The sequence below is a fragment of the Neofelis nebulosa genome, chromosome X (assembly GCF_028018385.1).
Source record: "Neofelis nebulosa isolate mNeoNeb1 chromosome X, mNeoNeb1.pri, whole genome shotgun sequence".
NCBI classification, from domain to species: domain Eukaryota; kingdom Metazoa; phylum Chordata; class Mammalia; order Carnivora; family Felidae; genus Neofelis; species Neofelis nebulosa.
This window is the reverse complement of record NC_080800.1, coordinates 26,823,323-26,847,160: the sequence shown is the minus strand read 5'-3', so window position 1 is coordinate 26,847,160 and position 23,838 is coordinate 26,823,323. Positions and strand designations below refer to the sequence as shown.

The 23,838-nt window shown below is 45.1% G+C and overlaps 1 long non-coding RNA gene across 2 annotated transcripts in view; it reads right to left on the bottom strand.

The window, feature by feature from the left end:
* Positions 1-23,382, bottom strand: part of LOC131501916 (uncharacterized) — a 77,820-nt gene extending 54,438 nt beyond the window's left edge. The window contains exons 1-3 of one of the 2 annotated variants that reach the window (XR_009256925.1): positions 23,101-23,382; positions 21,526-21,696; positions 19,481-19,599 (exon numbers count right to left, since the gene is read on the bottom strand). This is a non-coding gene — a long non-coding RNA (uncharacterized LOC131501916). The remainder of the gene's footprint in view (positions 1-19,480; positions 19,600-21,525; positions 21,697-23,100) is intronic. The other variant, XR_009256926.1, reaches the window with a different exon arrangement.
* Positions 23,383-23,838: the final 456 nt, after the last annotated feature.

The following is a 23,838-nucleotide window of genomic DNA, read 5'->3' as shown; positions in this document are numbered from 1 at the left end:
ACACTATCGTTTCAAGATTACATACATTAAGAGCTGGAAGTAAACCTTCATATGGCCGGGGGCGCCTGGCTGGCTCAGTCAGTACAGCATGGTACTCTTGATCTTGGAGTTGAGAGTTCAAGCCCCACCCTGGGCACAGAGATTACTTAAAAAAACAACAACAACAAAACAAAACAAAAACTTCATATGATGGAATGTAATGCCTTGGTTCTCACATCTTGCCTACATGAAACTGGGAGGAAAGTTCATCAATAAGAAAGGACTGTGTCAGGCAAGGCCACTTGCCCTTAGGTGGAAAAGCTGGGGGTCTTATCATGCAGATTACCTCATCCTCCTTTTGGGGAATGGAGAGACCCTGTGTGACAGATGACCCCACCGGTGCTGACCCGAAAATTCTTGACTGGCCAGTAAAAACTACATTTCTAGGGGGGGGTCAAAACTGCCTAAGTACCCTAATTAGGTTAGGTATTAAGCACCCCCCCCCCCCCCCCCCCGCCCCGTTGGTGATGTGGTCTACCTTAAGTGACTCCATTTTGGGTCTGTGCTTTTGTTTTTGACAGTAATTAATACTGACGGACACCTGTGTGACAGAAACTGTTTGGGGAGGAAATTATCTTGACGAATCCGGAGACTCCACGAACATCAGCAGACAAGCTACACCAAAGGATCAGGAACAAAAAGGCTTGGGCGCCTAGGTGGCTCACTTGTTTTAAGTGTCCGACTCCTGATTAAGGCTCAGGTCATGATCTTGCAGTTCCTGAGTTTGAGCCCCACGTCGGGGCCCCGTGCTGACGGAGTGGAGCCTTCTTGGGATTCCCTCTCCCTCTCTCTCTGCCCCTCCCCTCTCTCAAAATAAATAAATAAGCACTAAAAAAAAAAAAAAAGAAACAGAAAGGCTCACAGATCAAATTTGAGTGCTCGAATCACATAGTTTGAGTTGACTTAGAAAAAGAGAGAAGTAAAGGGAAAGAAACAGAGTGGTTGACACATTTGGGATCGGGTACACGTGGGATAGAAGGACCACGCCGCCTGAAACAGGAGTTACGCCAAATGTGTACGTCCTGTATCCCACTGTCACATCACCTACTGGTGACGTGGTTATAAAGATCAGAGTTAAGGGGCGCCTGGGTGGCTCAGTCGGTTAAGCGTCCGACTTCAGCTCAGGTCACGATCTCACGGTCCGTGAGTTCGAGCCCCGCGTCGGGCCCTGGGCTGATGGCTCGGAGCCTGGAGCCTGCTTCCGATTCTGGGTCTCCCTCTCTCTTCGCCCTTCCCCCGTTCATGCCCTGTCTCTGTCTCAAAAATAAATAAACGTTAAAAAAAAAATTAAAAAAAAAGATCAGAGTTAAAAATGAACAAGGAGACTCAGCAAATGGAGATGACCTGGAGACAAGGCACCTGGGTGGCTCAGTTGGTTAAGCGTTTGGCTCCTGATCTCGGCTCAGCTCATGATGTCACCGTTCATGAGTTCCAACCACGTGCCAGACTCTGTGCTAACAGAGCGGAGCCTGCTTGGGATTCACTCCCTCTCTCTGCCCCTCCCCAGCCCTTTCCCTCTCAAAATAAATAAATTTTTTAAAAAGAGAAAGCACCTGGAGGTAATATATTCTTGCTCTATCGGTGAGAAAGGGGGACAAGTATGCCTGGCCACTGTTACAATTTGCCACTCTGCTGCTTTTGTCTGTGTGTCTCAAACAGAGGACATGTGGGGCCAGAACGGGAGTCACTAATGGGTAGCTGACTTACGAAATCTACAATTCTTGTGGGTATTTAGTCTGACTGGGTCCTTCTTGTCGATGTTCAATATATACGCTCTACTTGCCTTACCATGGCTAATATGTCTCAATCTATTAGCAATCTCTAGCCTCTCTATTTATGTCACCTATTGCCTTTATTTCCGTTGTTCTCTGTAGAGCATAAGTAAATATTCTTAAATAATAAAGGAAACACATAATTTAGGTACTACGTAGGAGGAAGTTTCCACATATCTCATTTAATTCTTACAGCTTATTTAATGAGGTAAAAAAAAAAAAGACGTATGTTGGAGCACTGATTCATACGAGAAGAGCACAATGGTCTATATAATCAGTCAATGGCTTGGTGACATGGAGGGCACATTCTAGGGATTCTAATACGGAAAGCTGGGCTTAGTCGGTGAAGGATTCATGGAAGAGTCGTTCCTCCACCAGGGCTTGAAGAACGTGAGGAAAAAGAGAGTGGGGAAATATAAAGAGAGATCACTGACAGGAGAACAGACCCCACATTAGGCAGCAACAAAGATGCAGCCAGCTACGAGAAGGAAGCGACAGAGAAAGCCAAAATGCCCACAAGACGAAGTTGAACTTGCTTCCAAAAGGTGAAGCACTTTTTGAAGATGCACTCCCAGTAGTAAAATAATGGGGGTACAGCCCCCGTGGTGGATTGCTTTACTGCGCACAATGTTTGCTGCTGCTCCCTGTTTAGGATTCTACATCCCCGCCCTGCTGGTGTTGGCCTTGGCCAATAGTCTTGCTTGGACTAATGAAAGTGATTAGAAGTGATGCGCCCACTGCCCAACTAGAAACCTAGTTCTAGGTTTAACAAGAGTGTTGATTCTACCATATTTAACTTCCTAGCAATCCTCCAGAGAGAGGATGCCCACTGAGCCTTGGTTCCGGAATGAAAATAAACTGGAGGCTACGGTCAGCCCAATGCAGACAAGAAGCACAAGTAAAAAAAAAAAATTTGTAAGCCACTGAGATTTGCAGGGCTCTTGTTACTATATTATAACTGAGCTCACCGATACAGCTTCCAGTCAGCATTGTTTTGGAACTTTTAGCCAATACAGTAAGAGCAAAAAACAAAATGGTTTTGGATCGATAAGGAAAAACAAAATTCTTTCGATATGTGATTGTAACTTCCGATGCAGAAAAATCGGGAGAATTTACGGATAAATTATTAGAATTAATAAGATGGGCTGGCAATCTGGAGCAGAAAAAAGATACTGGTGTGAGTGTTCGCCGAGGGTAAAAAAAGATGAAATGGGGGGGGGGGTGGTGGTAAAAATAGCCTGGGTGAATGAAGACGTGAAAGGGGAAAATGTACGCAGTGGGGAAGTGAGAGAGACAGGATACATTATTAGGAGCGAACATGGTAGAAAGAACGGCTCAGTTGGGGAAAAAATAAAAGATGGATTGGCGAGATTTCTGAATATGAACACAAAATACGAAAACCAATCGATTTTCTATGCCCCGGGAAAAAAGTACTTAGAAAATACAATTTTTTTAAAAATTGCCATTTAAAATGAGCAGTATAGACAAACGTTTCCAGGAATAAATCTAGCAACAGATGAGTATGTTCCTTATGGGAAAATTAGAATCCTAGATAGAAACACAAAGATGACTTAAATAAATGGAGACATAGAGCAAATTCTTGTTTTGGAGGATTCAGCATTGTAAAGATGTCAACTCTTCCCAGGCGAATCCATACAGTCAATGCTCTTTTAATCAAAGGCTCAGTGGGGTTAGGGTGGAATTTGACAAGCTGATTCTAAAATCACATAGAAGAGAATAGGACCAACAATAACCGCAGCACTCCTGAAAAAGAAAAATAAGGTGGAAAGACATACCCTAGGAGCCATCAAGTCTTATTTAATGGCTGTAACATTTAAGACAGGGTGCTCCTGACAAATGGATGCGGACGTCTCACCAAAGAGGAAATAAAAATGGCCATAACACGCAAAGATGCTAAAATCACTAATCATTCAGGGAAACACAAACGGACTCTACAAACTACCATTTTGCACAGGCTAGAATGGCAAGATTGAAGTCAGGTAATAACAAGGGTGGACAAAAAATGTAAACCAACACGCGCTTTCAGCCGCTGTTGCTAGAAGCTCATCGATTTTGGAAAAGCGAAGTTGAACACGTACATATCTATGACCCAGTAGTTCCCACTTGTAGATATGTAAGCTAGAGAACTTCTTGCACATGTGCGAGGAGGTATAGAAAGAATGCTTACAGCAGTCTTCACCCTGACAACAAAATGCTGAAAATAACCAACTCTCCATCACAAGTAACAAGATCATCAGACTGAGACATTCATCCCCTGGAATGAGCTGCAACAGTGGACGCGAATGAACTACAGCCGCATGCGTCAACACGAATGAGACTCAGAGACACAAAGTTCAGTGAAAAGGCCAGGTCACTACAGAATCCATCCAGCTTAAATCCAATCGTCTACTGGTCTAACCGGGGAAGACTAAGCAGTGTATCATTAACAGATATATTCACACCGAGGTAAGAAAACCCCTATGAAGCAAATGAGCTGATCGGCAATCTCAAATCCAGGCTACTGTTCACGTGGAAGGTGAGCAACATGACCTTCTAAGGGGGCTTCTAAGGTGGTGGTGATGTTCTATTTTTGAAGCTGGGTGGTAGGTCCAGGAATGCGCACTTGATTATTATTATTTAATTTGCACATATACCTTTTACACCGTTACATGTGTAGTTTACGTGTATGGTACAGTTCACACTATGTAGAAATTACAAAACACATAAAAACAGACAATTTCAAAGGGCGGGGTAAAATAAACTAAACAGTCTTTTAACTAATGGTATCAAAAATATACTTCTAGTGAACTGTAGTTTGGTTTCATGTTCTGAACACTTAGCTTTTAATGTCTTGCTAATCACGATAGCTTCACGTTAGCTAATTTCTGAAGACTCGTATATACTCAGGGTGACGTATAGTGTTAATGATAGCGGGTGTCTATTAATTTTTCAAATGGTCTTCTCTAATAATCTCAGATTTGGGGATAACTACTTGTTAGGTTTCATAAAAGTGTCACATTTTTACCTCACAATATGGGTGATGAAAACCTAGTTCGAACGAGGACGACGGTCAGCTCCTAAGTTTACTTGTATTAGTCTTGGTGTTTTCATCCATCTGAGGATTCTTTGTAAGAATCTCTTGAGGTCCCTATCAGTGTCTCAAGAGTTTATTTAAACTTCTTAATACAATCTCTAAATCCTCTCAAGCACAAAATCCTCTCAATTATGAAAACTGGCCATCGTTTCTACTAACTACTGCTGTACAACTATGCCCAAGGACAGGAGCTTAAAACAATAATTCAGTATTATTCAATATTAAAATTTTGTCAGTCAACAATTTGGACAAGGCACAGTGAGAACAACTCATCTCTGCTTCATGATGCTTGGGACGTCATCTAGGATGAGTTGGCTGGGAGACAGAACACCGGGGCCACCAGCCATCTCCCCACACGGCCTCTCCATTTGCATAGCTTGCGCTTCCTCACGGCATGGTTGCCCGAGGTTCTAAAAGTGCAATGCAGAAGCGCTTAGTCTCTTCATACGCGAGCCCCACAACTGGCACAGAGTCACTTCTATCATACACTGTTGGTCAAGTAAGTCACTAAGCTTGGATTCAAGTGGGAGTACAGTTAGATTCCATCTTTCAGACGCAGAAAAGAATCGGCAATCACATTTAGTTCCATGGAAACACGGCACCAAAAGGGCGCCACCATAAACTCTCCTCACTGGAGAACTGCACATCTTCTCCCAGAAGAGACGGGAAGGTCTCATACGCTGACCCACTAAAGAAACTAGGGTCAGTCAGTTATCAGCAAAACCTGTCTCCTTTCTTTTTTGACCAAAATAAACACAATTAGACATTCCTGCATCCCTGTGAGGGGTCCCCACTGCTTTCTAAGGATAGGCAGCCATTGTGGATGCTTGGAAGAGACCAGGATCGCACTGAACGGAGAGATGTGAATTGGCGATTTGCTACGGCTCCACAACCCATGCAGCTGGGCTGCAGAAACTTGAACATTTGAAGTTAAGTGCTCTCAATTGGTTTCCAAATGCCAGTCTCTTGTTTTCGGCACAGAGTTGGCCTGGCTTAGAGACATGAACTGACTGCTAGGTGCGGCTTTAGCAGTCCTGCTGCCCGCTCTGACAGGTGGATGGGTTCCTTTCACGGAGCCAGAGGCCCCACAGCTGCGAATAGTAATTATACTTGTCAGCAATGCATTCCCCTCAGGAAACTCCTGCTGCTTCATTAGGGCTAATTGCCAATAGGCAGTGCAGTTTCCTAGAAGAGGAGGGGACATAAACCCACAGGGAGTTGACAGAACAGCTGTGTGAGCTCAGAGAAGCCAGATGTGGCCATGGGCCATTACAGTGTAGCTGAGGGCTGCTGAATTCATCCAACCCAGTCCTGGAAGCAGAAGAAAAGAAAAGAATTCGGTGAGGTAGGCTAAACTCCTCTCCATCTTTACTGTCTTACCAGCTTTTGTGAAAAACAGGAACACACCCCGCTGGACTTCTGACTTGAACGATCAAAACACAACACCTCTATTCTGAACAAACATATCTTACCTTCCGCTGGGGGACTGAAGGCTTTTCTCCTATAACTAGTTTCATTCATTTATCCATTCAGTACATATTTATATACCTCCTATGTGTCTGGATCGATGCCTGCACTCAGGGTACAAGACGAAGTGCTCTCTGTCTGACGGGAGACAGATCGTATCTAGAGCCTTGCAAGTTAAATTAAGGACTGTGGCTTTGTATTAATATGAAATGAAAAGCCACTGAAGCAGAGAAGTGCCGTGATCTTACGTCTCAAAGTATCAGTCTGTTGACTCTGTTGACAGTGACTGCAAGGGAGTGAAGGGAGAGGCAAGAGCACCCATAGGGAGGCAATGGCAATGAACCAGGTGAGAGACGACTGGGGCTCAGAGCATCGTGGTTATGGGGAGGTAATGAGAAGGAAGGGGATTGTGAATATATGTGGAAGGTAGAATCAACATAATTTCCTGATGGACTGAATACGGAGGGTAAAAAGGAAGAATATAGATGGCTCCAAAGATCTGGGGCTAAGTAACTCCCCAAAGGATGGAGGTGCCATCAACTGAGATGGAAACACCAGCAGTAGAGCGGGAGGAAACCAGGAGTTCCATTCGGAATGCTGACTTTGAAAGGTCTGACGTCCAAATGGACATGTCAAATAAGCAGTCACACGAGCATGCCTCGAGTTGAGGAGAGGGGTCTGGGCTGCAGGTAAATTTGGGGTCATTGGTACACGGACAGAATGTCAACTATTTCAAGATCAAATGAGTTCACCAAAGAAGCGGGCGTAGACAGAGGAAAGATAACGACTGAAAATGGAGCTCGGGAAAGGAGGACCTGGCCAAAGATACGGAGAAAAAACAACCAGGGCGGGAGGAGGAACCCCAAGGGCGCAGGGTTTCAGAAGCCACATGGAGGAAGTGCAATTAATGGATGAGGGGCATTCGGCTCTGTCTCATAATGCTCGCAGGTCGGGTAACATGAGACCTGAGAGGTGACCGTTGCATTGGTATACAGAAAACTCTCAGCACTTAAAATGAAATTTTTAGGAGCACCTGGGTGGCTCAGCCAATTGAGTATCTGAGTCTTGATGTCAGCTCAGGTCAGGATCCCAAGGTCCTGGGATCGAGCCCCCCATCAGGCTCCACACTCGGCGTGGAGCCTGCTTGAGATTCTCTCTGTCCCTCTGCCCCTCTCCCCGGTTCAGGCTCTCTCTCTATCTCTCTCTAAAAAGAAAATAATCGTAAAAAATAATAAATAAAATAAAATGACATTTTTAACAGTTCTGTCTCGGGCTTTAACGTCAGTAAACATGTTTGCAATGCTGACTCCAGAGGGAGTATGTCTCCCCCATACAAGGTAACCTGGTTCTGTTTTTCAGGTTTTTAAAAGTGATAAACAATAAAAGTAAAAGCTTCCTTTAATTAGGAGGGGAGCTAAGGTACAGCTGAGGCAAGAGCTGGGTTGCACATCGTAGTTGAATAAGGAGAATGGCCCACTTGTCTAGCTTCTGATACAAATTTGATCATATATCCTTCTAACAGTTCACTTTCTTCCTGTAGCCCATACCTCCTCACACCTGCACCACGTCTCTCTTAGCACCTCCCCAACGGTTTCCGTTTGTCTCGGAACATCCCAGGCCTCCTTAATCCAAAGTTGAACTTGGATTATCACTGAATCCACATCAAGTGTAGAGGGTACTGGCTGAGAGTCTGGATTCCCAAACTATGCTGCCTGAGTTCAAATCCCAGCTCTACGTGTGTACTAGTCAGTTACCACTGGGTTACGCTGCCTAACAAACAAATGTTGATTACAGCAACAAATACATATTTCTCCTTCATCCGACGTGTAGGTAGCCATAGGTAAGCTGCCTTGACTATGATCCTGACTCTGGGTCGTGATAGGCTCTGTACCGTGTGCCTTCTTGACTGAAGGAGGGATCTTGATTTGAGAAATACATGTTCTAGTGGAAGACAGCAGAGACTAAACTATACTCTGCAAACACTCTTAAAGCTTCTGCTTGGATGTCACATCCACTCATATTTTTTTTACTAAATAAAGTAAGTCACATGGTATGGTTTCTACCAGCAATTCCTTCCTTTTCCGTATGTATATGCTGCTATGTCCATCAAAAAGTGGGGCCTGTTTCCCATCCTCTTGAATCTGGACTGGCCTTGTGAACTTGCTTGGACCAACAGAATGTGGCAGGAAGGGTCACTTGAGGATTTTTTTTTTATTTTAGTATTATTTTTAATTCTATTTTTTTTAAATTTACATCCAAATTAGTTAGCATATAGTGCAACAATGATTTCAGGAGTAGATTCCTTAGTGCCCCTGACCCATTTAGCCCCCCCCACACCCCCTCCAGGAACCCTCTGTTTGTTCTCCATATTTATGAGTCTCTTATGTTTTGTCCCCCTCCCTATTTTTTATATTATTTTTGTTTCCCTTCCCTTATGTTCATCTGTTTTGTCTCTTAAAGTCCTCATATGAGTGAAGTCATAGGATATTTGTCTTTCTCTCACTGACTAATCTCACTTAGCATAATGCCCTCCAGTTCCATCCACGTGGCTGCAAATGGCAAGATTTCATTCTTTTTCATTGCCGAGTAATACTCCATTGTGTATATATACCACATCTTCTTTACCCATTCGTCCATCGATGGACATTTGGGCTCTTTCCATACTTTGGCTCTTGTGGATAGTGCTGCTATAAACACGGGGGTGCGTGTGTCCCTTCGAAACAGCACACCTGTATCCCGTGGGTAAATGCCTAGTAGTGCCATTGCTGGGTTGTAGGGTAGTTCTATTTTTAATTTTTCGAGGAACCTCCATACTGTTTTCCAGAGTGGCTGCACCAGCCTGCATTCCCATCACTTGAGGATTTTTTAAGCCCAGCTCTTAAGAAGGCTGGCAGCTTCAACTTCCTGTGTCCTAGGGCACAAGTTGGAAGAAAATCCAGACTGAACAACAGAGTGAATAGAATCCATGTGAAGGGGAGTCCTGAAGGATAAGAGACCATCCTGGCCTCAGCTAGATCCCAGCTGAGGTGGGTACATGAAGAGACCCTAAGTGAGACCAGCAGAGGAAACTCCAGCTGAGCGCCAGCAAAACCACAGAATCATGAGGACTAATCAAGTCGTGTCTTAAGCCACTAACTTCTGGGGTAGTCCGTGGTGCGAGAACAGGTGAGTGAAGGACAGGGGTCAAGTCCCCAGTCAACAGAGCAAGAAGGAGGTGTGCGGAGAGGAAAGTGAGTATGTCCGACGAAGAGTACAGTTTAGCGCAGCCCTTCAGGAGCGCTGTGAAGTATTTCAATGCTCTGTGCGTCACCTGCTCCTCTGTAAACGGGAGTGATTTCTTTACTGCAACCCTCTCATTGTATTGTGAGTGTTAAAGTATAAGGGTTAAATAAATAAAGGCATGTGACACATTCAGACTTGGCACAAAAGTTAGATATGTTCTGTTCGACCCCTAGTAAGCCTCTGTTTCTTGCCTTTGTGGTCCCCATAAGGTGCCATTGGGAACCTGGGACCCTCACCCTCGTCCAGATCTCTGCCAGCCACAGCCGGTTCTCAAGGAAACGCAATACCACTCGAGTTAGTTATTGAGCTCTAACCAAGTTTACATTCACACACTCCGTTACTGTCCCTAAAGCCCCTTTTCTTTGTAAGGGAAGCTGTCGGAGCCGGATCACACACACTGTGTCCGAGACAACCTCCCATCCGCCCAGATGTAGGGCCTGGTACTGGACCCCAATCACCCATCAAGGGTTCGTCTCTGTGATGGTCCCTTTGGGGATTTCCATGTCCCTCCCACTGACAAACCCCCACGGGGACTATTTCAAACCATGGAAGAAATAAGACAGAAGTCACAGTCTCTTTTCTCCCAGAAGGTTCTTCGGTCCCTGAGGACATGTGCCCACCTCCTGCCCAGAACCAGCTCTGGGCCGTACTGAGTACTGGGAGATAGTGCCTTTACCAGGACCTAAAGGGATATCGGTAGTTACTTTTTGGTAGAGAAATTGCGCCTGGTTTTTTTTTTTTTTCTTCTTGTTTCAATCTCTTCCTTTCTCTTTCTCCCTCAGAAAATTCTGTGTAGCTTTCTATTTTTTTGTACTGTAGGAATGTATTATTTATAACTAGAAAACGATAAATCAAAGGAGAAAAGAATGTGAGCGTTTTTGAAAAAAAATCCCCCCAGTGGTGTCTCAATATTTGAACATGCAACTCTATTAAATTATGCAAACTTAAGGTTGCTTATCAAATTCCCTGTAATTCATGACATGTTAAAATGATGTTGGAGTCTTGACCTACTGAAATTGAATCAAGGCCTATACACACACACACACACACACACACACACACACACCAAATACTTCTTACAGTCTAAAGGGATGCTTATCAGCATCTCTGAATCTATCCTGATAGTCACTGTATTTTATGTGCAGAACAAATCTTCCCCTCTAATACTTAGGCCCAGGGCAGAACGGAGCCACCCATATCAACGCCTGGTTCTCTTGCTCTTTGAAGACTCAGCCTTAAATACGGCCGGCTATTTTAAAAGGTAAGGTTTTTCTTATTCAAGTAATATATGACGAAGCCAACAGATCAAAAGATGTTACCATTGAAAAGAGAGTTTGTTACTCACAGATCCCGGAAAGAAGGGGCACGCCACACCGCGCAGGGTCGCACAGGCACAGAGAACAGCGTGGATCAGGAGGCAGAAAGAGTAAAGAGACAATGTGGGTAGAAGCCTTTACTGTGGTTTTCGCTGCAAGGACAGGATAAACAGGTTTAGGGTTGCCTAGTTTGGATAATCTCTGCAGTGTGGTCTGGGGCTGTCCTGAGTTGTCTGATTGGGCCCCCGGGGGGATTAGGACCTGGGAATATCAGCCTGGAATGGAAGAGCCATTCTTCCAAGAGAGATGGAAGAGGTGGAGGAGGTATGGGGTCTGGATTTGTTCGTTTGCATATGAAAGGCACACTCCAGGTCGAACTGTCGGTTTTCTCCAGGAATTAGCCAACCCTGGGAGGGACCATCCCTTTCGGGTCAGCTGTCCCCCACCCCCACCCCCACCCCAGCCCCTGATTCCACAGCATCGAGAATAGAGACAAAAGAAAGAAAAAGAAGAGAGAAAATATCACTAATACATGAGCCTTGATTAGGGACCATCCTGATGCATCAGGCGAGTTTCTATGTCCCTGTTCCTCATTGAAAGGAAGGGGGCTAGAGGGGGCCACAGTCCAAATCTGTCCCCCGAAAGCAAAGGCTCACAAGGCTCTCAAGTCAGAGGGCCCCTTTCCATATAGTCCCGGTTTGGGTGTTGTTTTAAAGAAATTTGTTTCTCTTTCTGAATTAACAACTGATCTAGATGCACACAGTACTAATTAATACTTAAATATTTGTTAAATAATTTAACTAATGAATGGGTGCAGAAAAGAGGACATCTGGGGAAAAGAGTACATGAGTACAGGTGTCTAATTCTCTCTCCATTGTTTATGATCCTTGGAATTTTACCAACCAAATTTAAAATGGAAGAACACTGTTTGCTAAAATTGGTGCTGATTCCCTTCCCTGGGCCAGGGCTAATTTTTTTTTTTTTTTAACAGCTTTGCTGACAGATGACTTACATACTAGAAATTTCACTGATTTAAATGCACTAATTCAGTGGTTCTTAGTGTATTCACAATTGTACACCATGCATCACGAGCATCCCAAGAGATTCTTAGAAGTATTTGCTAAAAGAACTGAGACTTTCTTCCAATTCAGAGGGAGGGGCTCCAACATCAACTTAGCATGTTGTGAATTACAGGGAATTTGAAAAGCAACCTTAAGTTAACATAACTGGTGTTGCATGTTTAAATACTGAGACATCGCTGGGGACATTTTTTTTTTAAGCCTCACATTTTTTCTCCTTCGATTGTTTTTTAGTTACAAACAATACATTCTTATAGTATGACATAAAAAGTTATACAAAATATTCTGAGGGAGGGAGGAGAGAGGAGGGGGGGAAAAGCCAGGTGAAGTTTCTCTATCAAGGGGTAACTACCGTTATCATTTTAGGTGCTGCCGAAAGCTCTGTCTCCCAGTACTCACTACGACACAGGGCTGGTTCTGGGCAGGAGGTGGGTAAATGTCCTCAGGGACCAAAGAATCTTCTGGGAGAAAAGAGACCGTGACCTCTGTCTTACTTCTTTCAGGGCTTGAAATCGTCCCAATGGAATTCTGTCAGTACGAAGGACCGCATTTTAGGAACTTTAGAGGTGGAGGGAGGTGCATTCGAGGAAGATTAGTAAGAGAAATCTACAACTTTACGAGAAGTAAATGAGGGATGATTATATATGTATTTCCCACAAACGTTGAGGGAAAGCTTGGGGAATAGGTTAAGAAAAAAGGCAACGTATGAATTGAAACGCTCATATATTACCAGTGGGAATATAAAATGGCACAGCCACTACGGAAAAGTCTGGTGGTTCCTTGAAAAACTGAACACAGAACTGTCAAATGACCCAACAAATCCACATCTAGGTATACACCTCCAAAGAACTAACAACAGGTGTCCAAACAAAAACTGGTACTTGAAGGTTCAGGCAACACTATTCGCACCAGCCAAAAGGTAGGGCCAATCCACGTAAATGGGCATCTCCTACAAATAGAATAGTACAAGATGTGGTCTTTTATGATTGAGGGTTTTTTTTTTCATTTATTATAATATTTTCAAGGTCCACGTTGTAGCACGTGTCAGAGCTTCAGTGCTTTTCGTGACTGGATAATACTATGTGGTACGTATGTACTACGTTTCGTTTATCCAATCATCTCTTGATGGTCTTGGGTTGTTTATACCTCCTGACTAAACACATTTATACGAAATGTCCAGAATGGGCAGACCACGGAGAGACAAAGCTGATTAGGAACTGCCAGAGGCTGGAGAGTGAAGGAGCCAGGGGCAAGTGGGGGTGGGAAGTGACTTCCCGTGGGCACAAGGTTTTCTTCAGAGGCGATGAAAATGTTCTGCAATTAGATTACGGTGCTTTCGGGGCGCCTGGGTGGCGCAGTCGGTTAAGCGTCCGACTTCAGCCAGGTCACGATCTCGCGGTCCGTGAGTTCGAGCCCCGCGTCAGGCTCTGGGCTGATGGCTCGGAGCCTGGAACCTGTTTCCGATTCTGTGTCTCCCTCTCTCTCTGCCCCTCCCCCGTTCATGCTCTCTCTCTGTCCCAAAAATCAATAAAAAACGTTGAAAAAAATTAAAAAAAAAAAGATTACGGTGCTTTCATGGGGAATATATATATATATATATATATATATATATATATATATATATATATCTCTTACTAACCCTCCCTCTAATGCATCTTCTTTCCCCTCTATTTTCCCTAAAACACAGTCTTAGAGAATGAAAGGAGAAGGGAGAAAGAAAGGAATAAGGAAGCAGGGGAATGCTGGAGTAATTCCTGCCCTACACAGTTTGGGTTCCTCTGACGACAGAACTTGAGGTAGGGAGGCAGGTCATTTGTTTGGGAGTGGATCCCAAAATGGAGGAGCGAAAGTTAAGGGAGAGAGCGAGAGGGAAGGAGAACTGGCCGCTGTAAAGGTGCTTTACACAGCTTACGGTGACTCCATTCCATGAAGACCACCAAACGGCCCATAGAAGACCTTCCAGAATCGTCCACCTGACAAGCTGGAGTATTTATCCACGGGCTCTTGTCCCCCAGGGCTTGATGGTGGCCCCAGGAATGGTAACTCATGGGAAGTCCTTCAGTGGGCATTCAGCATGTCCCTGGTATTGCGGAAGGCCTGGGGCAGAAGGGAAGGAGCAGTAAGAGGTGTGTCGGTGGGACAATGGAGCCACGTGCTACATGCCCTCTCTCACTTACTACGGGATTCTTTTATTTTTTTTTTATTTTATAAATTTTTTTTAACGTTTATTTATTTTTGAGACAGAGAGAGACAGAACATGAATGGGGGAGGGGCAGAGAGAGAGGGAGACACAGAATCGGAAGCAGACTCCAGGCTCTGAGCCATCAGCCCAGAGCCCGACGCGGGGCTCGAACTCACAGACCAGGAGATCGTGACCTGAGCTGAGGTCGGACGCCCAACCGACTGAGCCACCCAGGTGCCCCTACGGGATTCTTTTAAAATTACTTTTGCTGGGGCACCTGGGTGGCTCAGTCAGTTGGGGATCCGACTTCAGCTCAGGCCATGAGCTCACGGCTCATGAGTTCAAGCCCCGCCTCGGGCTCTGTGCTGACAGCTCAGAGCCCGGAGCCTGCTTCAGATTCTCTCTCTCTCTCTCTCTCTCTCTCTCTCTGCCCCTCTCCCACTCACTCTGTCTGTCTGTCTCTCTCAAAGATAAACAAACATTAAAATTGTTACTAAAAGATTGTTTTTGCTGGAATAGAATTTCTATGCAACACAGAAGACAGATCATAATAAGACACAATGGTGAATTGTGACAAATGTATATGCCTGTGAACACACCGCCTCATTTAAGATATGGAACCTTTCCATTATCCCCCAAAGTCCCTTGTGCCCCTTGTAGCCAATCCCTGCCCATGACCTCCCCCAACCCAGTCCCCATCCCAGCCAACAACTGTTCCGATTTCTGTCACCACGGATTAGGTTCAACTGTTTGAGAACTGCACATAAATTCAATCATATATACTAGGTACTCTTGATTCTGGTTTCTTTTGCTCAAAGACACATTCTTTTTTTTTTTTTTTTTTTTTAATTTCAGGAGAACTTAGTGATTCGTCATTTACATATGACACCCAGTGCTCATGCCAACAAGTGGCCTCCTTAAGGCCTATCACCCATTTAGCCCATCGCCCCACCCCCCTCCCTTCCAGCAACCCTCAGTTTGTTTTCTGTATTTAAGAGTCTCTTATGGTTGCCTCCCTCTCTGTTTTTATCTTATTTTTCCTCTCCCTGTGTGCCTGTTTTGTTTCTTAAATTCCACGTGTGAGTGAGATCATGACATTTGTCTTTGTCTGACTTATTTCGCTTAGCATGATACGGTCTAGTTCCCTCCACGTTGTTGCAAATGGCAAGATTTCATTCTTTTTGATGGCTGAGTAATATTCCATTGTATATACACCACATCTTCTTTATCCTCAGTTGATGGACATCTGGCTGTTTCCATAATTTGGCTATCGTTGATAGTGCTGCTATAAACACTGGGGTGCATGTGCCCCTTCAAGTCAGCATGTTTTGCATAAACATCTAGTAGTACAATTGCTGGGTCATAGGATAGCTCTATTTTTAATTTTTTGAGGAACCTCCATACCGTTTTCCAAAGTGGCTGCACTAGTTTGCATTCCCACCAGCAATGGGGTCCCCTCTTTCCGCATCCTCACCAACATCCGTTGTTTCCCGAGTTGTTCATTTTAGCCATTCTGACCGGCGGGAGGTGGTATCTCATTGTGGTTTTGATTTGTATTTCCCTGATGATGCATGGTGTTGAGCATCTTTTCATGTGTCGGTTGGCCATCTGGATGTTTTCTTTGGAAAAGTGTCTGTTCATGTCTTTTTCCCATTTCTTCACTGGATTATTTGTGTTTTGGGTGTTGAGTTTGATAAGTTCTTCATAGATTTTGGATACCAACCCTTTATCTGATATGCCATTTGCGAATATCTTCTCCCATTCTGTTGTTTAGTTTTGTTGTCAACAAAACACTCTTGAGAATCACTCCTAATGTTGCCTGATCAGTAGCTTATTCCTTTTCACTGCTGATAATGTCAAATGATACACCACAGATACACCACAATCTGTTTATTCATTATCCCACTGATGGAAATTTGGATCATCGCCAGGTTTTGGCTAAGATGAGGAAGACTTATGAACATTCTTATGTAATCTTTTGTGGCAATTTTTATACATTTCTTAGGTTTTTAAAAATTCCTTTTGAATACATGGAGTTGTCTTGTCATGTAGTTACTCTCGTTGCTTCCTAAATTTCAGTGGAAGACAGAGAAGGGGCCAGGAAGAGGCAAAGGAAAAAGTCAGGCTCTGCTGTGTTTCCCAGAAGGGCCATCACATCCCATGGCCAATCGGACATTTGTTATAAGGAATGTATTTAATATATGCATTTAATCCTGTTGTATGAGAAGTAGTCAGAATACTTCTTTAAAAGTATGCCCTTACTATCAAAAAATATGAGCAACAGATATCCCTGAGTCCCGCTATACCTTTAACATACGCTCAAGGTATCCAGGGTTTTGGGTTCCTACTTTCTTCACTTCTGTAAAATTTGAATTTCCTATGAGTATGCCTTATTTTATAATCAGAAAAACAATAAAGGTTCTTGAAGTCTGTTCAATGTGGGTGAATCTCTAAGAACATGCCTCCTCTCCCTCAAAATCACCATTATGATGGAATTTAATGATATCCAACACTATATATATATATATGTATATATATATATATACATATATATATATAGTATGTATTATGTGTGTGTGTATATACATATATATATATATATATATATATATATTCATAAATAAAGAGAAAATATTACACATTTGACAGAAAAAAGTCTTGAACAGCCTGGAGCTGAGAAGTTATCAAATTATGGCCCCATTACCCTCTCCCACAAGAAATGACTAAAATATACCAAATAAGATCAGCATAATAAAAAAAGTACAAACAGTAAAGATTTTTAAGTATAAGAATCAAAATACTGTTTTATTCAACGGATGAAGTCAGAGAATCGAAAGTACAGACCATTAAAGATCCGAGTGATTTCTCAGTAGACGTTTTGTTCTTGGGTGTTCTCTTAACCCCGGCCCTGCCTTCTAGGTGGTCCGTAGGGTCTTGCCAGGAATCCCCTCCAGGCCCGGGCTCTCCTTACACTGCCCTAAGACTCTGTTCCTCCCCCTCAGGTCCCCACTGTTCCACCTCCTAGCCTTGTCACCTCCATTAAAACCCTCTTTCCTGTGCCACACGCACTGAGTTCTCCTGACTGCCAAGTTTATGAGTTATTAACCCCCCTGGGAGACGGACAAAGACCCTTCTTCTCTCTGCAGGAAGCACATACATTTCAGCAGTAGCCTTCCAGCAGCATCTCCCCTGCCTCCGTGGTCTAACCTAAAACGCTAGCATGGGCGGTGGGGGTCCCACGCCCTCTAGGAAGAGGGTGCTTACGGCAGCGCTATTTAAGGGCCAGGCAGAGCTTCCAGTGACAGCATGCAGACGACCACCTCCTCTGCTTATGGCGTGTCCTGCCTCTACTATTCACCCTCAAGGATGGAGACCCTACGGCAGAAAATCAGGAAGAGCCATTTTTTAGCTGCTGCTGGCACACAGCTGAGAGTTGACTCGGTTCTCGCTATGGAGCCGGGATATGTCATGCTTGGAAAAGCTATTGGCGCAGGGGGTGATCTCATTAAAATCATAAAATAAACTAAAGCAATCAACACTGCATCCTTGGAAAGCTGGAATAAGGCAGGAGCTCAGAAATTGCTGGTAGGCAAAAAGATCCTTTTTCACAAGGCTGGGGGGGGTGGGGGGGGGGTGGAGATTCCAGTTCCAATTCTTGCACTTAGGTGTCTGAATGCGTGCGTACCCGTCTAATCACATACCTTGCTTCTTTGGCACTCACGCATACGAGATAATCGGCCTTGATACGTTAAAAAGTCAGCATCACCCGGCAATTTCCATCTTTGGTATATACCCAAGAGAAAAACTTAATGTATTTTCATGAAGAGACACGTATAGGAAGTTTCATAACAGTGCTAGTCATAATAGCCTCAAACTGGAAACCGCAAAACAATCAGCAATAGGACAATGGATAAATGATGCAGCGACGAGAATGAATGATCAACTTTGCACATAATACGGTTGGAGCGTCATACAGGCCTCATGCTTAGTGACGGAAGCCAAGCGCAAGGGAGCACAGTCCAGGATGACATTCACGTAAAGCATACACAGTCCGGTTTAGTATGATTTTACGACTCAAGACCCATGGAGGCACGTGGTGACCATGCAGGAGGCACAGGGAGCTCATGTTCTGTTTTGTTTTGTTTTGATCTGGGTGCTGGTTTCGTGGGAGCAACCTGCTTTGAAAGCTCACTGATGTGCACCATTGTATGTATATTACAACGTAACGAAAATTCATTTGACAAGCATAAGGCTTCAGTTAGGCAAGATGAACACGCTCTACAGATCTGCTATGCAACACTGTACCAACAGTCAACAACAACGTATCCTGCTTAAAAATCGTAACGTATACGCACACGTATAAAACGTACGTATACGTTTTATACGTGTACGTATACGTACGTTTTATAACGTAATGAAAATTCATTTGACAAGCATAAGGCTTCAGTTAGGCAAGATGAACGCGCTCTACAGATCTGCTATGCAACACTGTACCAACAGTCAACAATAACGTATCCCGCGCTTAAAAGTCTGTTAGGAGGGGAGGTCGCATGTTAAGCGCACCTGCCGGAGTAAAAAGTTTTTAAATGTGGTTTGGTCATTAGACAAAATTCTCAGCATCAGACTGTGACAGATGCCCAGTGACTGTAAATTGCAGGGAAGGAAATCTAGAGTAGCAGCCAATGGTTGAGTGGTATAAGGTATGTTCTGTGGCTGATACCTACTCAGGAAAGAACTTGCAAAAGTAGAGGAAAGGAAGTGTGTCAAGTTTTACTACGTCCCTTCTTGGAAAAACCACGATATACCAATACCAATACCAAAAATGTCTCCCGTCAACAGACTTAACCAGCAAAAAAGAAGGTCACGCGGCAGTGCGGGACGCAACCAACCCGTGGAATTTCTTCCCTCCGCTAACAGCCGCAAACAGTATCATTATGTTCTTATTCGAAGAAGCAATGAGAATCTAAACGCAATTGCTTTCCCTTGTTTTTCATGTTGATAACTGGCTCCAGATCCTCAGACTGGAACAGGACAACGTGTCTGAGGTCTGTGGGTAGGATCCTTGAGCCCAAAAGGAACAGCCCGGAGCGAAGACAAAGGATGGTGAGGGTGGCAGCTGGAAAGCAGTCTGGCGCTGCCTCCAACTGAGAGCACTGGACAGAGGCTTGAAGGCAAGCAGACGCCGGCAACGGACTGGGGGAGCGAGATAGGGACTTTGGGGAAAGAGGACTAGGAGGCCAGCAACTTACCAAATTCTCCTGTTAGGCAGGCCCTGGCACCGACTCCCTGGGGGGGGCCACGTCCGTTGCTCAACACCCAGCCAGCCAACATGCCGGTCCAGACACGCACAGGTGAAAGTCCTCAAACGCTAGGGCCAGAGGAGACGGGCAGGCATTCAGAGAACCATACACGAAGAAGACAATTGAGCATCATCTCATACCCGCACAGCAGAAAACTCTCTGATGTGGGGCGCCTGGATGCCTCGGTCGGTGAAGCGTCCGGCTCGTGATGTGGGCTCAGGTCGTGATCTCACAGTTCGTGGGTTCAAGCCTGCTTGAGATTCTCTGTCTCTCCCTCGCTCTCTGCCCCTCCACCACTTGTGCTGCCTCTCTCCCAACATAAATAACTTTGTAAAAAAGAATCCTAAAAAAAAAAAAAAATCTCTGATGAAACTGTGACAAGGATAATGAGGCTCTGTTGAGTTAGTTTTTCCTCCCAAGAACAAAGAATTCCTTTGGGATAAGCTGGGTACCTTTGTAATCCACCGATCTCCTAACTCCCAAGGTCCCTTTCCCCCACAGCATTGTTTCTCATGCTTTCAGGCTCCACAGATCCCCTGGAGATCTTGGCAAACTGCAGATTCTGACTTGTGGCTCTGGACCGGGGCCTAAGATTCTGCATTTCTAGCAAATTCCCAAGTGACGCCGATGCTACGGGTCCGAAGATCACAAGTTGAGCAGCAAGATCCCGAAACAGGGATTTTTTTTTTTTTTTTTTTTTTTAATGATCATAGAAGCCTGACAGAATGCTCTTACCAATATTTCCCAATTGTATTTGAATATACACTAATAGTCTCTGGAAGATACAAAGACACTATCGACAGCGATGGTGGGGGGTGGACACTGGCTGACGGAGAACAGAGGTGGGAGAAATACCATTGCCTATATACGATCTGTACTTTGTGATTCATGAGCCATGTGAAGGTATAGCCACGCTAGAAATGAAATAAATAAATTTACAGCAGGGAGGGGGGGAAAATAAAACACACCAAGGATTCATTTATTACATCTGGTTTGTTCCTAGGGAGTAAAGCGGGCACCCGTATCATCCGTCTCAACGTTTTGATTCGTTCCGTAACGTGGTAAAAGCAAAGCCTGCGCCATTGTGTGGAGAAAGAATTCGCATCCAGGAAGCACTAGGCTTGATCACAAGGGTCCCTCGTCTTGTCCTGCAGGCACTGAGAGGGAGTGCTGTCACCAAGATGTGGGGCGGTTTCAGTGACTAATAACTAAATGGCAGGCTGCATATTTCAACGCAAGCACATATCTAAGATATAATTCATTAGTAAGATAAAGAAGCCCGTTAAGGTCGCAGCTCCATCCAAGTCATGGATTTTCCGGCGTTAAAGCGTCACCAAAGCCAAGCTGTTAGGATCAGGCACAGGACTGACACACACACGGCACTGAAGCCTGAGTGGGAAACTGAACACTCGGTTGGAGGGGGGCGTCTGTCCTTTAATCAAACCACTGATTTCCAAATACATTTCGGACAGTGATTTCTTCAACTTATGACGTACTCATAAGCAGAGAACTTGACTAAAAAGAGTGTTAAGGGGGCCGGATATTTACTGGTAAGCTTTTTAATGAAGGACGGTATGCAAAGAGAAGTGCACAAACCAGAAGTATGTACGGATTGGTGGAATTGGTAAAGGAATCAAGCAACAGAACATGTTCAGAACCACAGGAAGCACTCCTTGTGTTTCCTTCCAGTCCTTAACCCCCACCCCAAGGTAGCCTCTATTTTGACTTCTAAGAGCACAGTAGCCATGTCTGGTTTTGAATGGGACAGAACGGAATCATACTATTTTACTTGTAAGATTTTAATTAGCACCCTCGCAATCCCCTGTTCTAATCAGCAAGGGGTACATCTTTGTCTCTACGCTCAGAAAGGGGTGGCCGTGCGTATCGGGCTGACTAACTCAGCGATCAGAGTACATCCATAAACCACTGCGTGCTATTTTTTTTTTTTTCCAAAGGACTGCATGAGGGAACGTCATGCCCCCGAATTACAATACCTCTCTATAAAAGGACACATCCCAGGACAGCATCTTTATCTCCATTCTCTTTCCAAGTCATCAATTTTAAATTACCAAGTGACCCAGAGGCACTGCAGCTTCCAGGTCGGCAATCTCTTCTGAGTCAGGAAGGAGAGCGGAGGGGATAAATCTTCCGCCTGTCAACAAACCCTGAAACAACAATACCCCTGTTAGCCTCGTTAGGAAGAAATGCCATTCTCTTATACTCTGGGGAGGAGAGAGGCTGCAGCTGCGGAAATTCGATGATCTCCTCCGCCGGGACAAGATGGGGCAAGACCAGGGGTGACTTCGTTTCGGATTTAGTGGGTGACTAAGTGGGGTGCTTGAGGGAGGACTTTTGGGTGCGGGCGCTCTGGGCAGGGAAGTTATATAAAGTGGCACAAAGAAGAATTCAGAAGAAAACGCTATACAGGCACCTGATCAAGATGTTGACACAACACAGACTCGGAAATCTAAGTATGTAGCATGGGTGTCAGGAATCAGGGCTATTTATGAGCACGCAAAGGATACTAGCTACCAAAAGGAGAGCGGCACTCTTACTTTGCCACTTTTTCCCTCAGAAAATCTCTCGGGCTGAAGCCTACCTCACTCCGTGTCAAACCCAGCAAGACTGAGGAGGGGATAACAGCCATGGGGAGGAACCTGAAGAACAAAAGCCCATTTTATGATCGCGGGAGAGATGAAAGCTTCCTTCGTGGTCCAGAACAAAACCGTCACGGCTCTAGAATGTAAGGGTTTAAGACAAAATGTTCACCCACGTCAAGTCCTGTTACAACATCCAGATGCATGTTACAGAGCCCGACGTCTTGATTAGGTGGCACGTGCCATCTTATGTGAGGTCAGGAGAACCTACTGGAGGCCGAGGCAACTCGCAAGGCTTTCAGTCGGCAAACCTTCACAGTTGGCATGAAATGAGATGGGTTCCCTGATCTTAGGAAACTCACCCCAGGGTCGCGATGAGCATCACCTGGGAGTGGAGTTGAACTGTGGACGCCCGAGCCCCTCCCCACTCTGGAATCAGGACCTGCACTGGGACAAGATTCCCAGGTGGTTTACACCCACGTGTACATGGGAGACGCTTTGAGCCTAAATGAACTCTAGTTCAGTTATTCTCAACCCTGGTCACACGTCAGAACATCCTGGAGGATCTGAAAAGCCCTGCTTCCCCCTAGAGCAGTGTGTCGCAAGAGGAACCTGGGTTCACAACGTGCGGGGGGGGAACAGTGTTGGTGTATTCCAGGATCCGCAGGTAGAGCCGAGTGGGAAGGGCGGCGGGAAAGGCTGTTCCAGGGCGACGACGTTCAGGTCACTGGAACCAGTAAGGGTCTTATTTGATGGGGAGCCACTGGCGGGTTTTGAACTGGTACTAGCTTGTAAGCCTTCAGGATATGAAAAAACCCAAGCCCTGACCCCATTAAAAAGCAAAAGAAAACCCCTACATATTAACTTAGCGTGGTTAGTCTATGAATGGAGGGTAGAAACCAAAACTTCGTCAGGATAACAGAAATCGCAGAGAAAAATGAATTAAGGAAACCCACAGGCTGAAGTCCTTACCTGGTGTTGCAAAACAGTTGATCAGCTGGCAGCGTGGGAGGGAGCGGCAGCGGGAGCAGGAGAGAGGAGAGGGAGAGAGATTTGGGGACCGGGAGTGGGAGCGAGCGTGCCAGAGAGAGCGCCCCTCCGCGGATAGGAGGTTATTTACAAGACAGCGTAATAGATCGGACACTTCCCAGGCTGCTTCTGGGGCGGCGCCCTCCTCCGCCTCCAACACTTCCTTTTCTGCCAGACCTCCAACACTACATCCGTTTTTGCCAGACCCTCGCTAACGTTCCCCTGAGAGAAGTCACTAACCTCAGTTACGTGAGCGCTGGTACAGCCTGCGTGCGTGGCTCCTGTCCTCATCCTGAAATGGGCCAGCCTCCCTTCTCCCTCCAAATCCCGAAAGTCATGATTCTGGCGGCGGGGGATGACAGAGCAGAGTCAAAAGAAGCGAGAGATGGAGAAGGGCAGGGTGCGAAGTCTGGGAGATGACTCCCGGAGACCGTTGGTGAAATCCACCAAAGACAGCAGATAGCCTCCAACCCACTTCTCCCCACTTCATAGATTTGGGAAACCGAAACCCAGCAAAGTGACACATCTTGTTTGTTTGTTTGTTTGTTCATTTATGGTCAGAAATGTAGAGGTAGTTTGTGGCCAAATCCAGTGTGGAACCCAGGCACTCAATGCACCTGCCAGCCTCTGAGGAGTGCCAAACGCCCTCTTCAGGAGTGACGTTTGCCCCCAGAGAGCCTG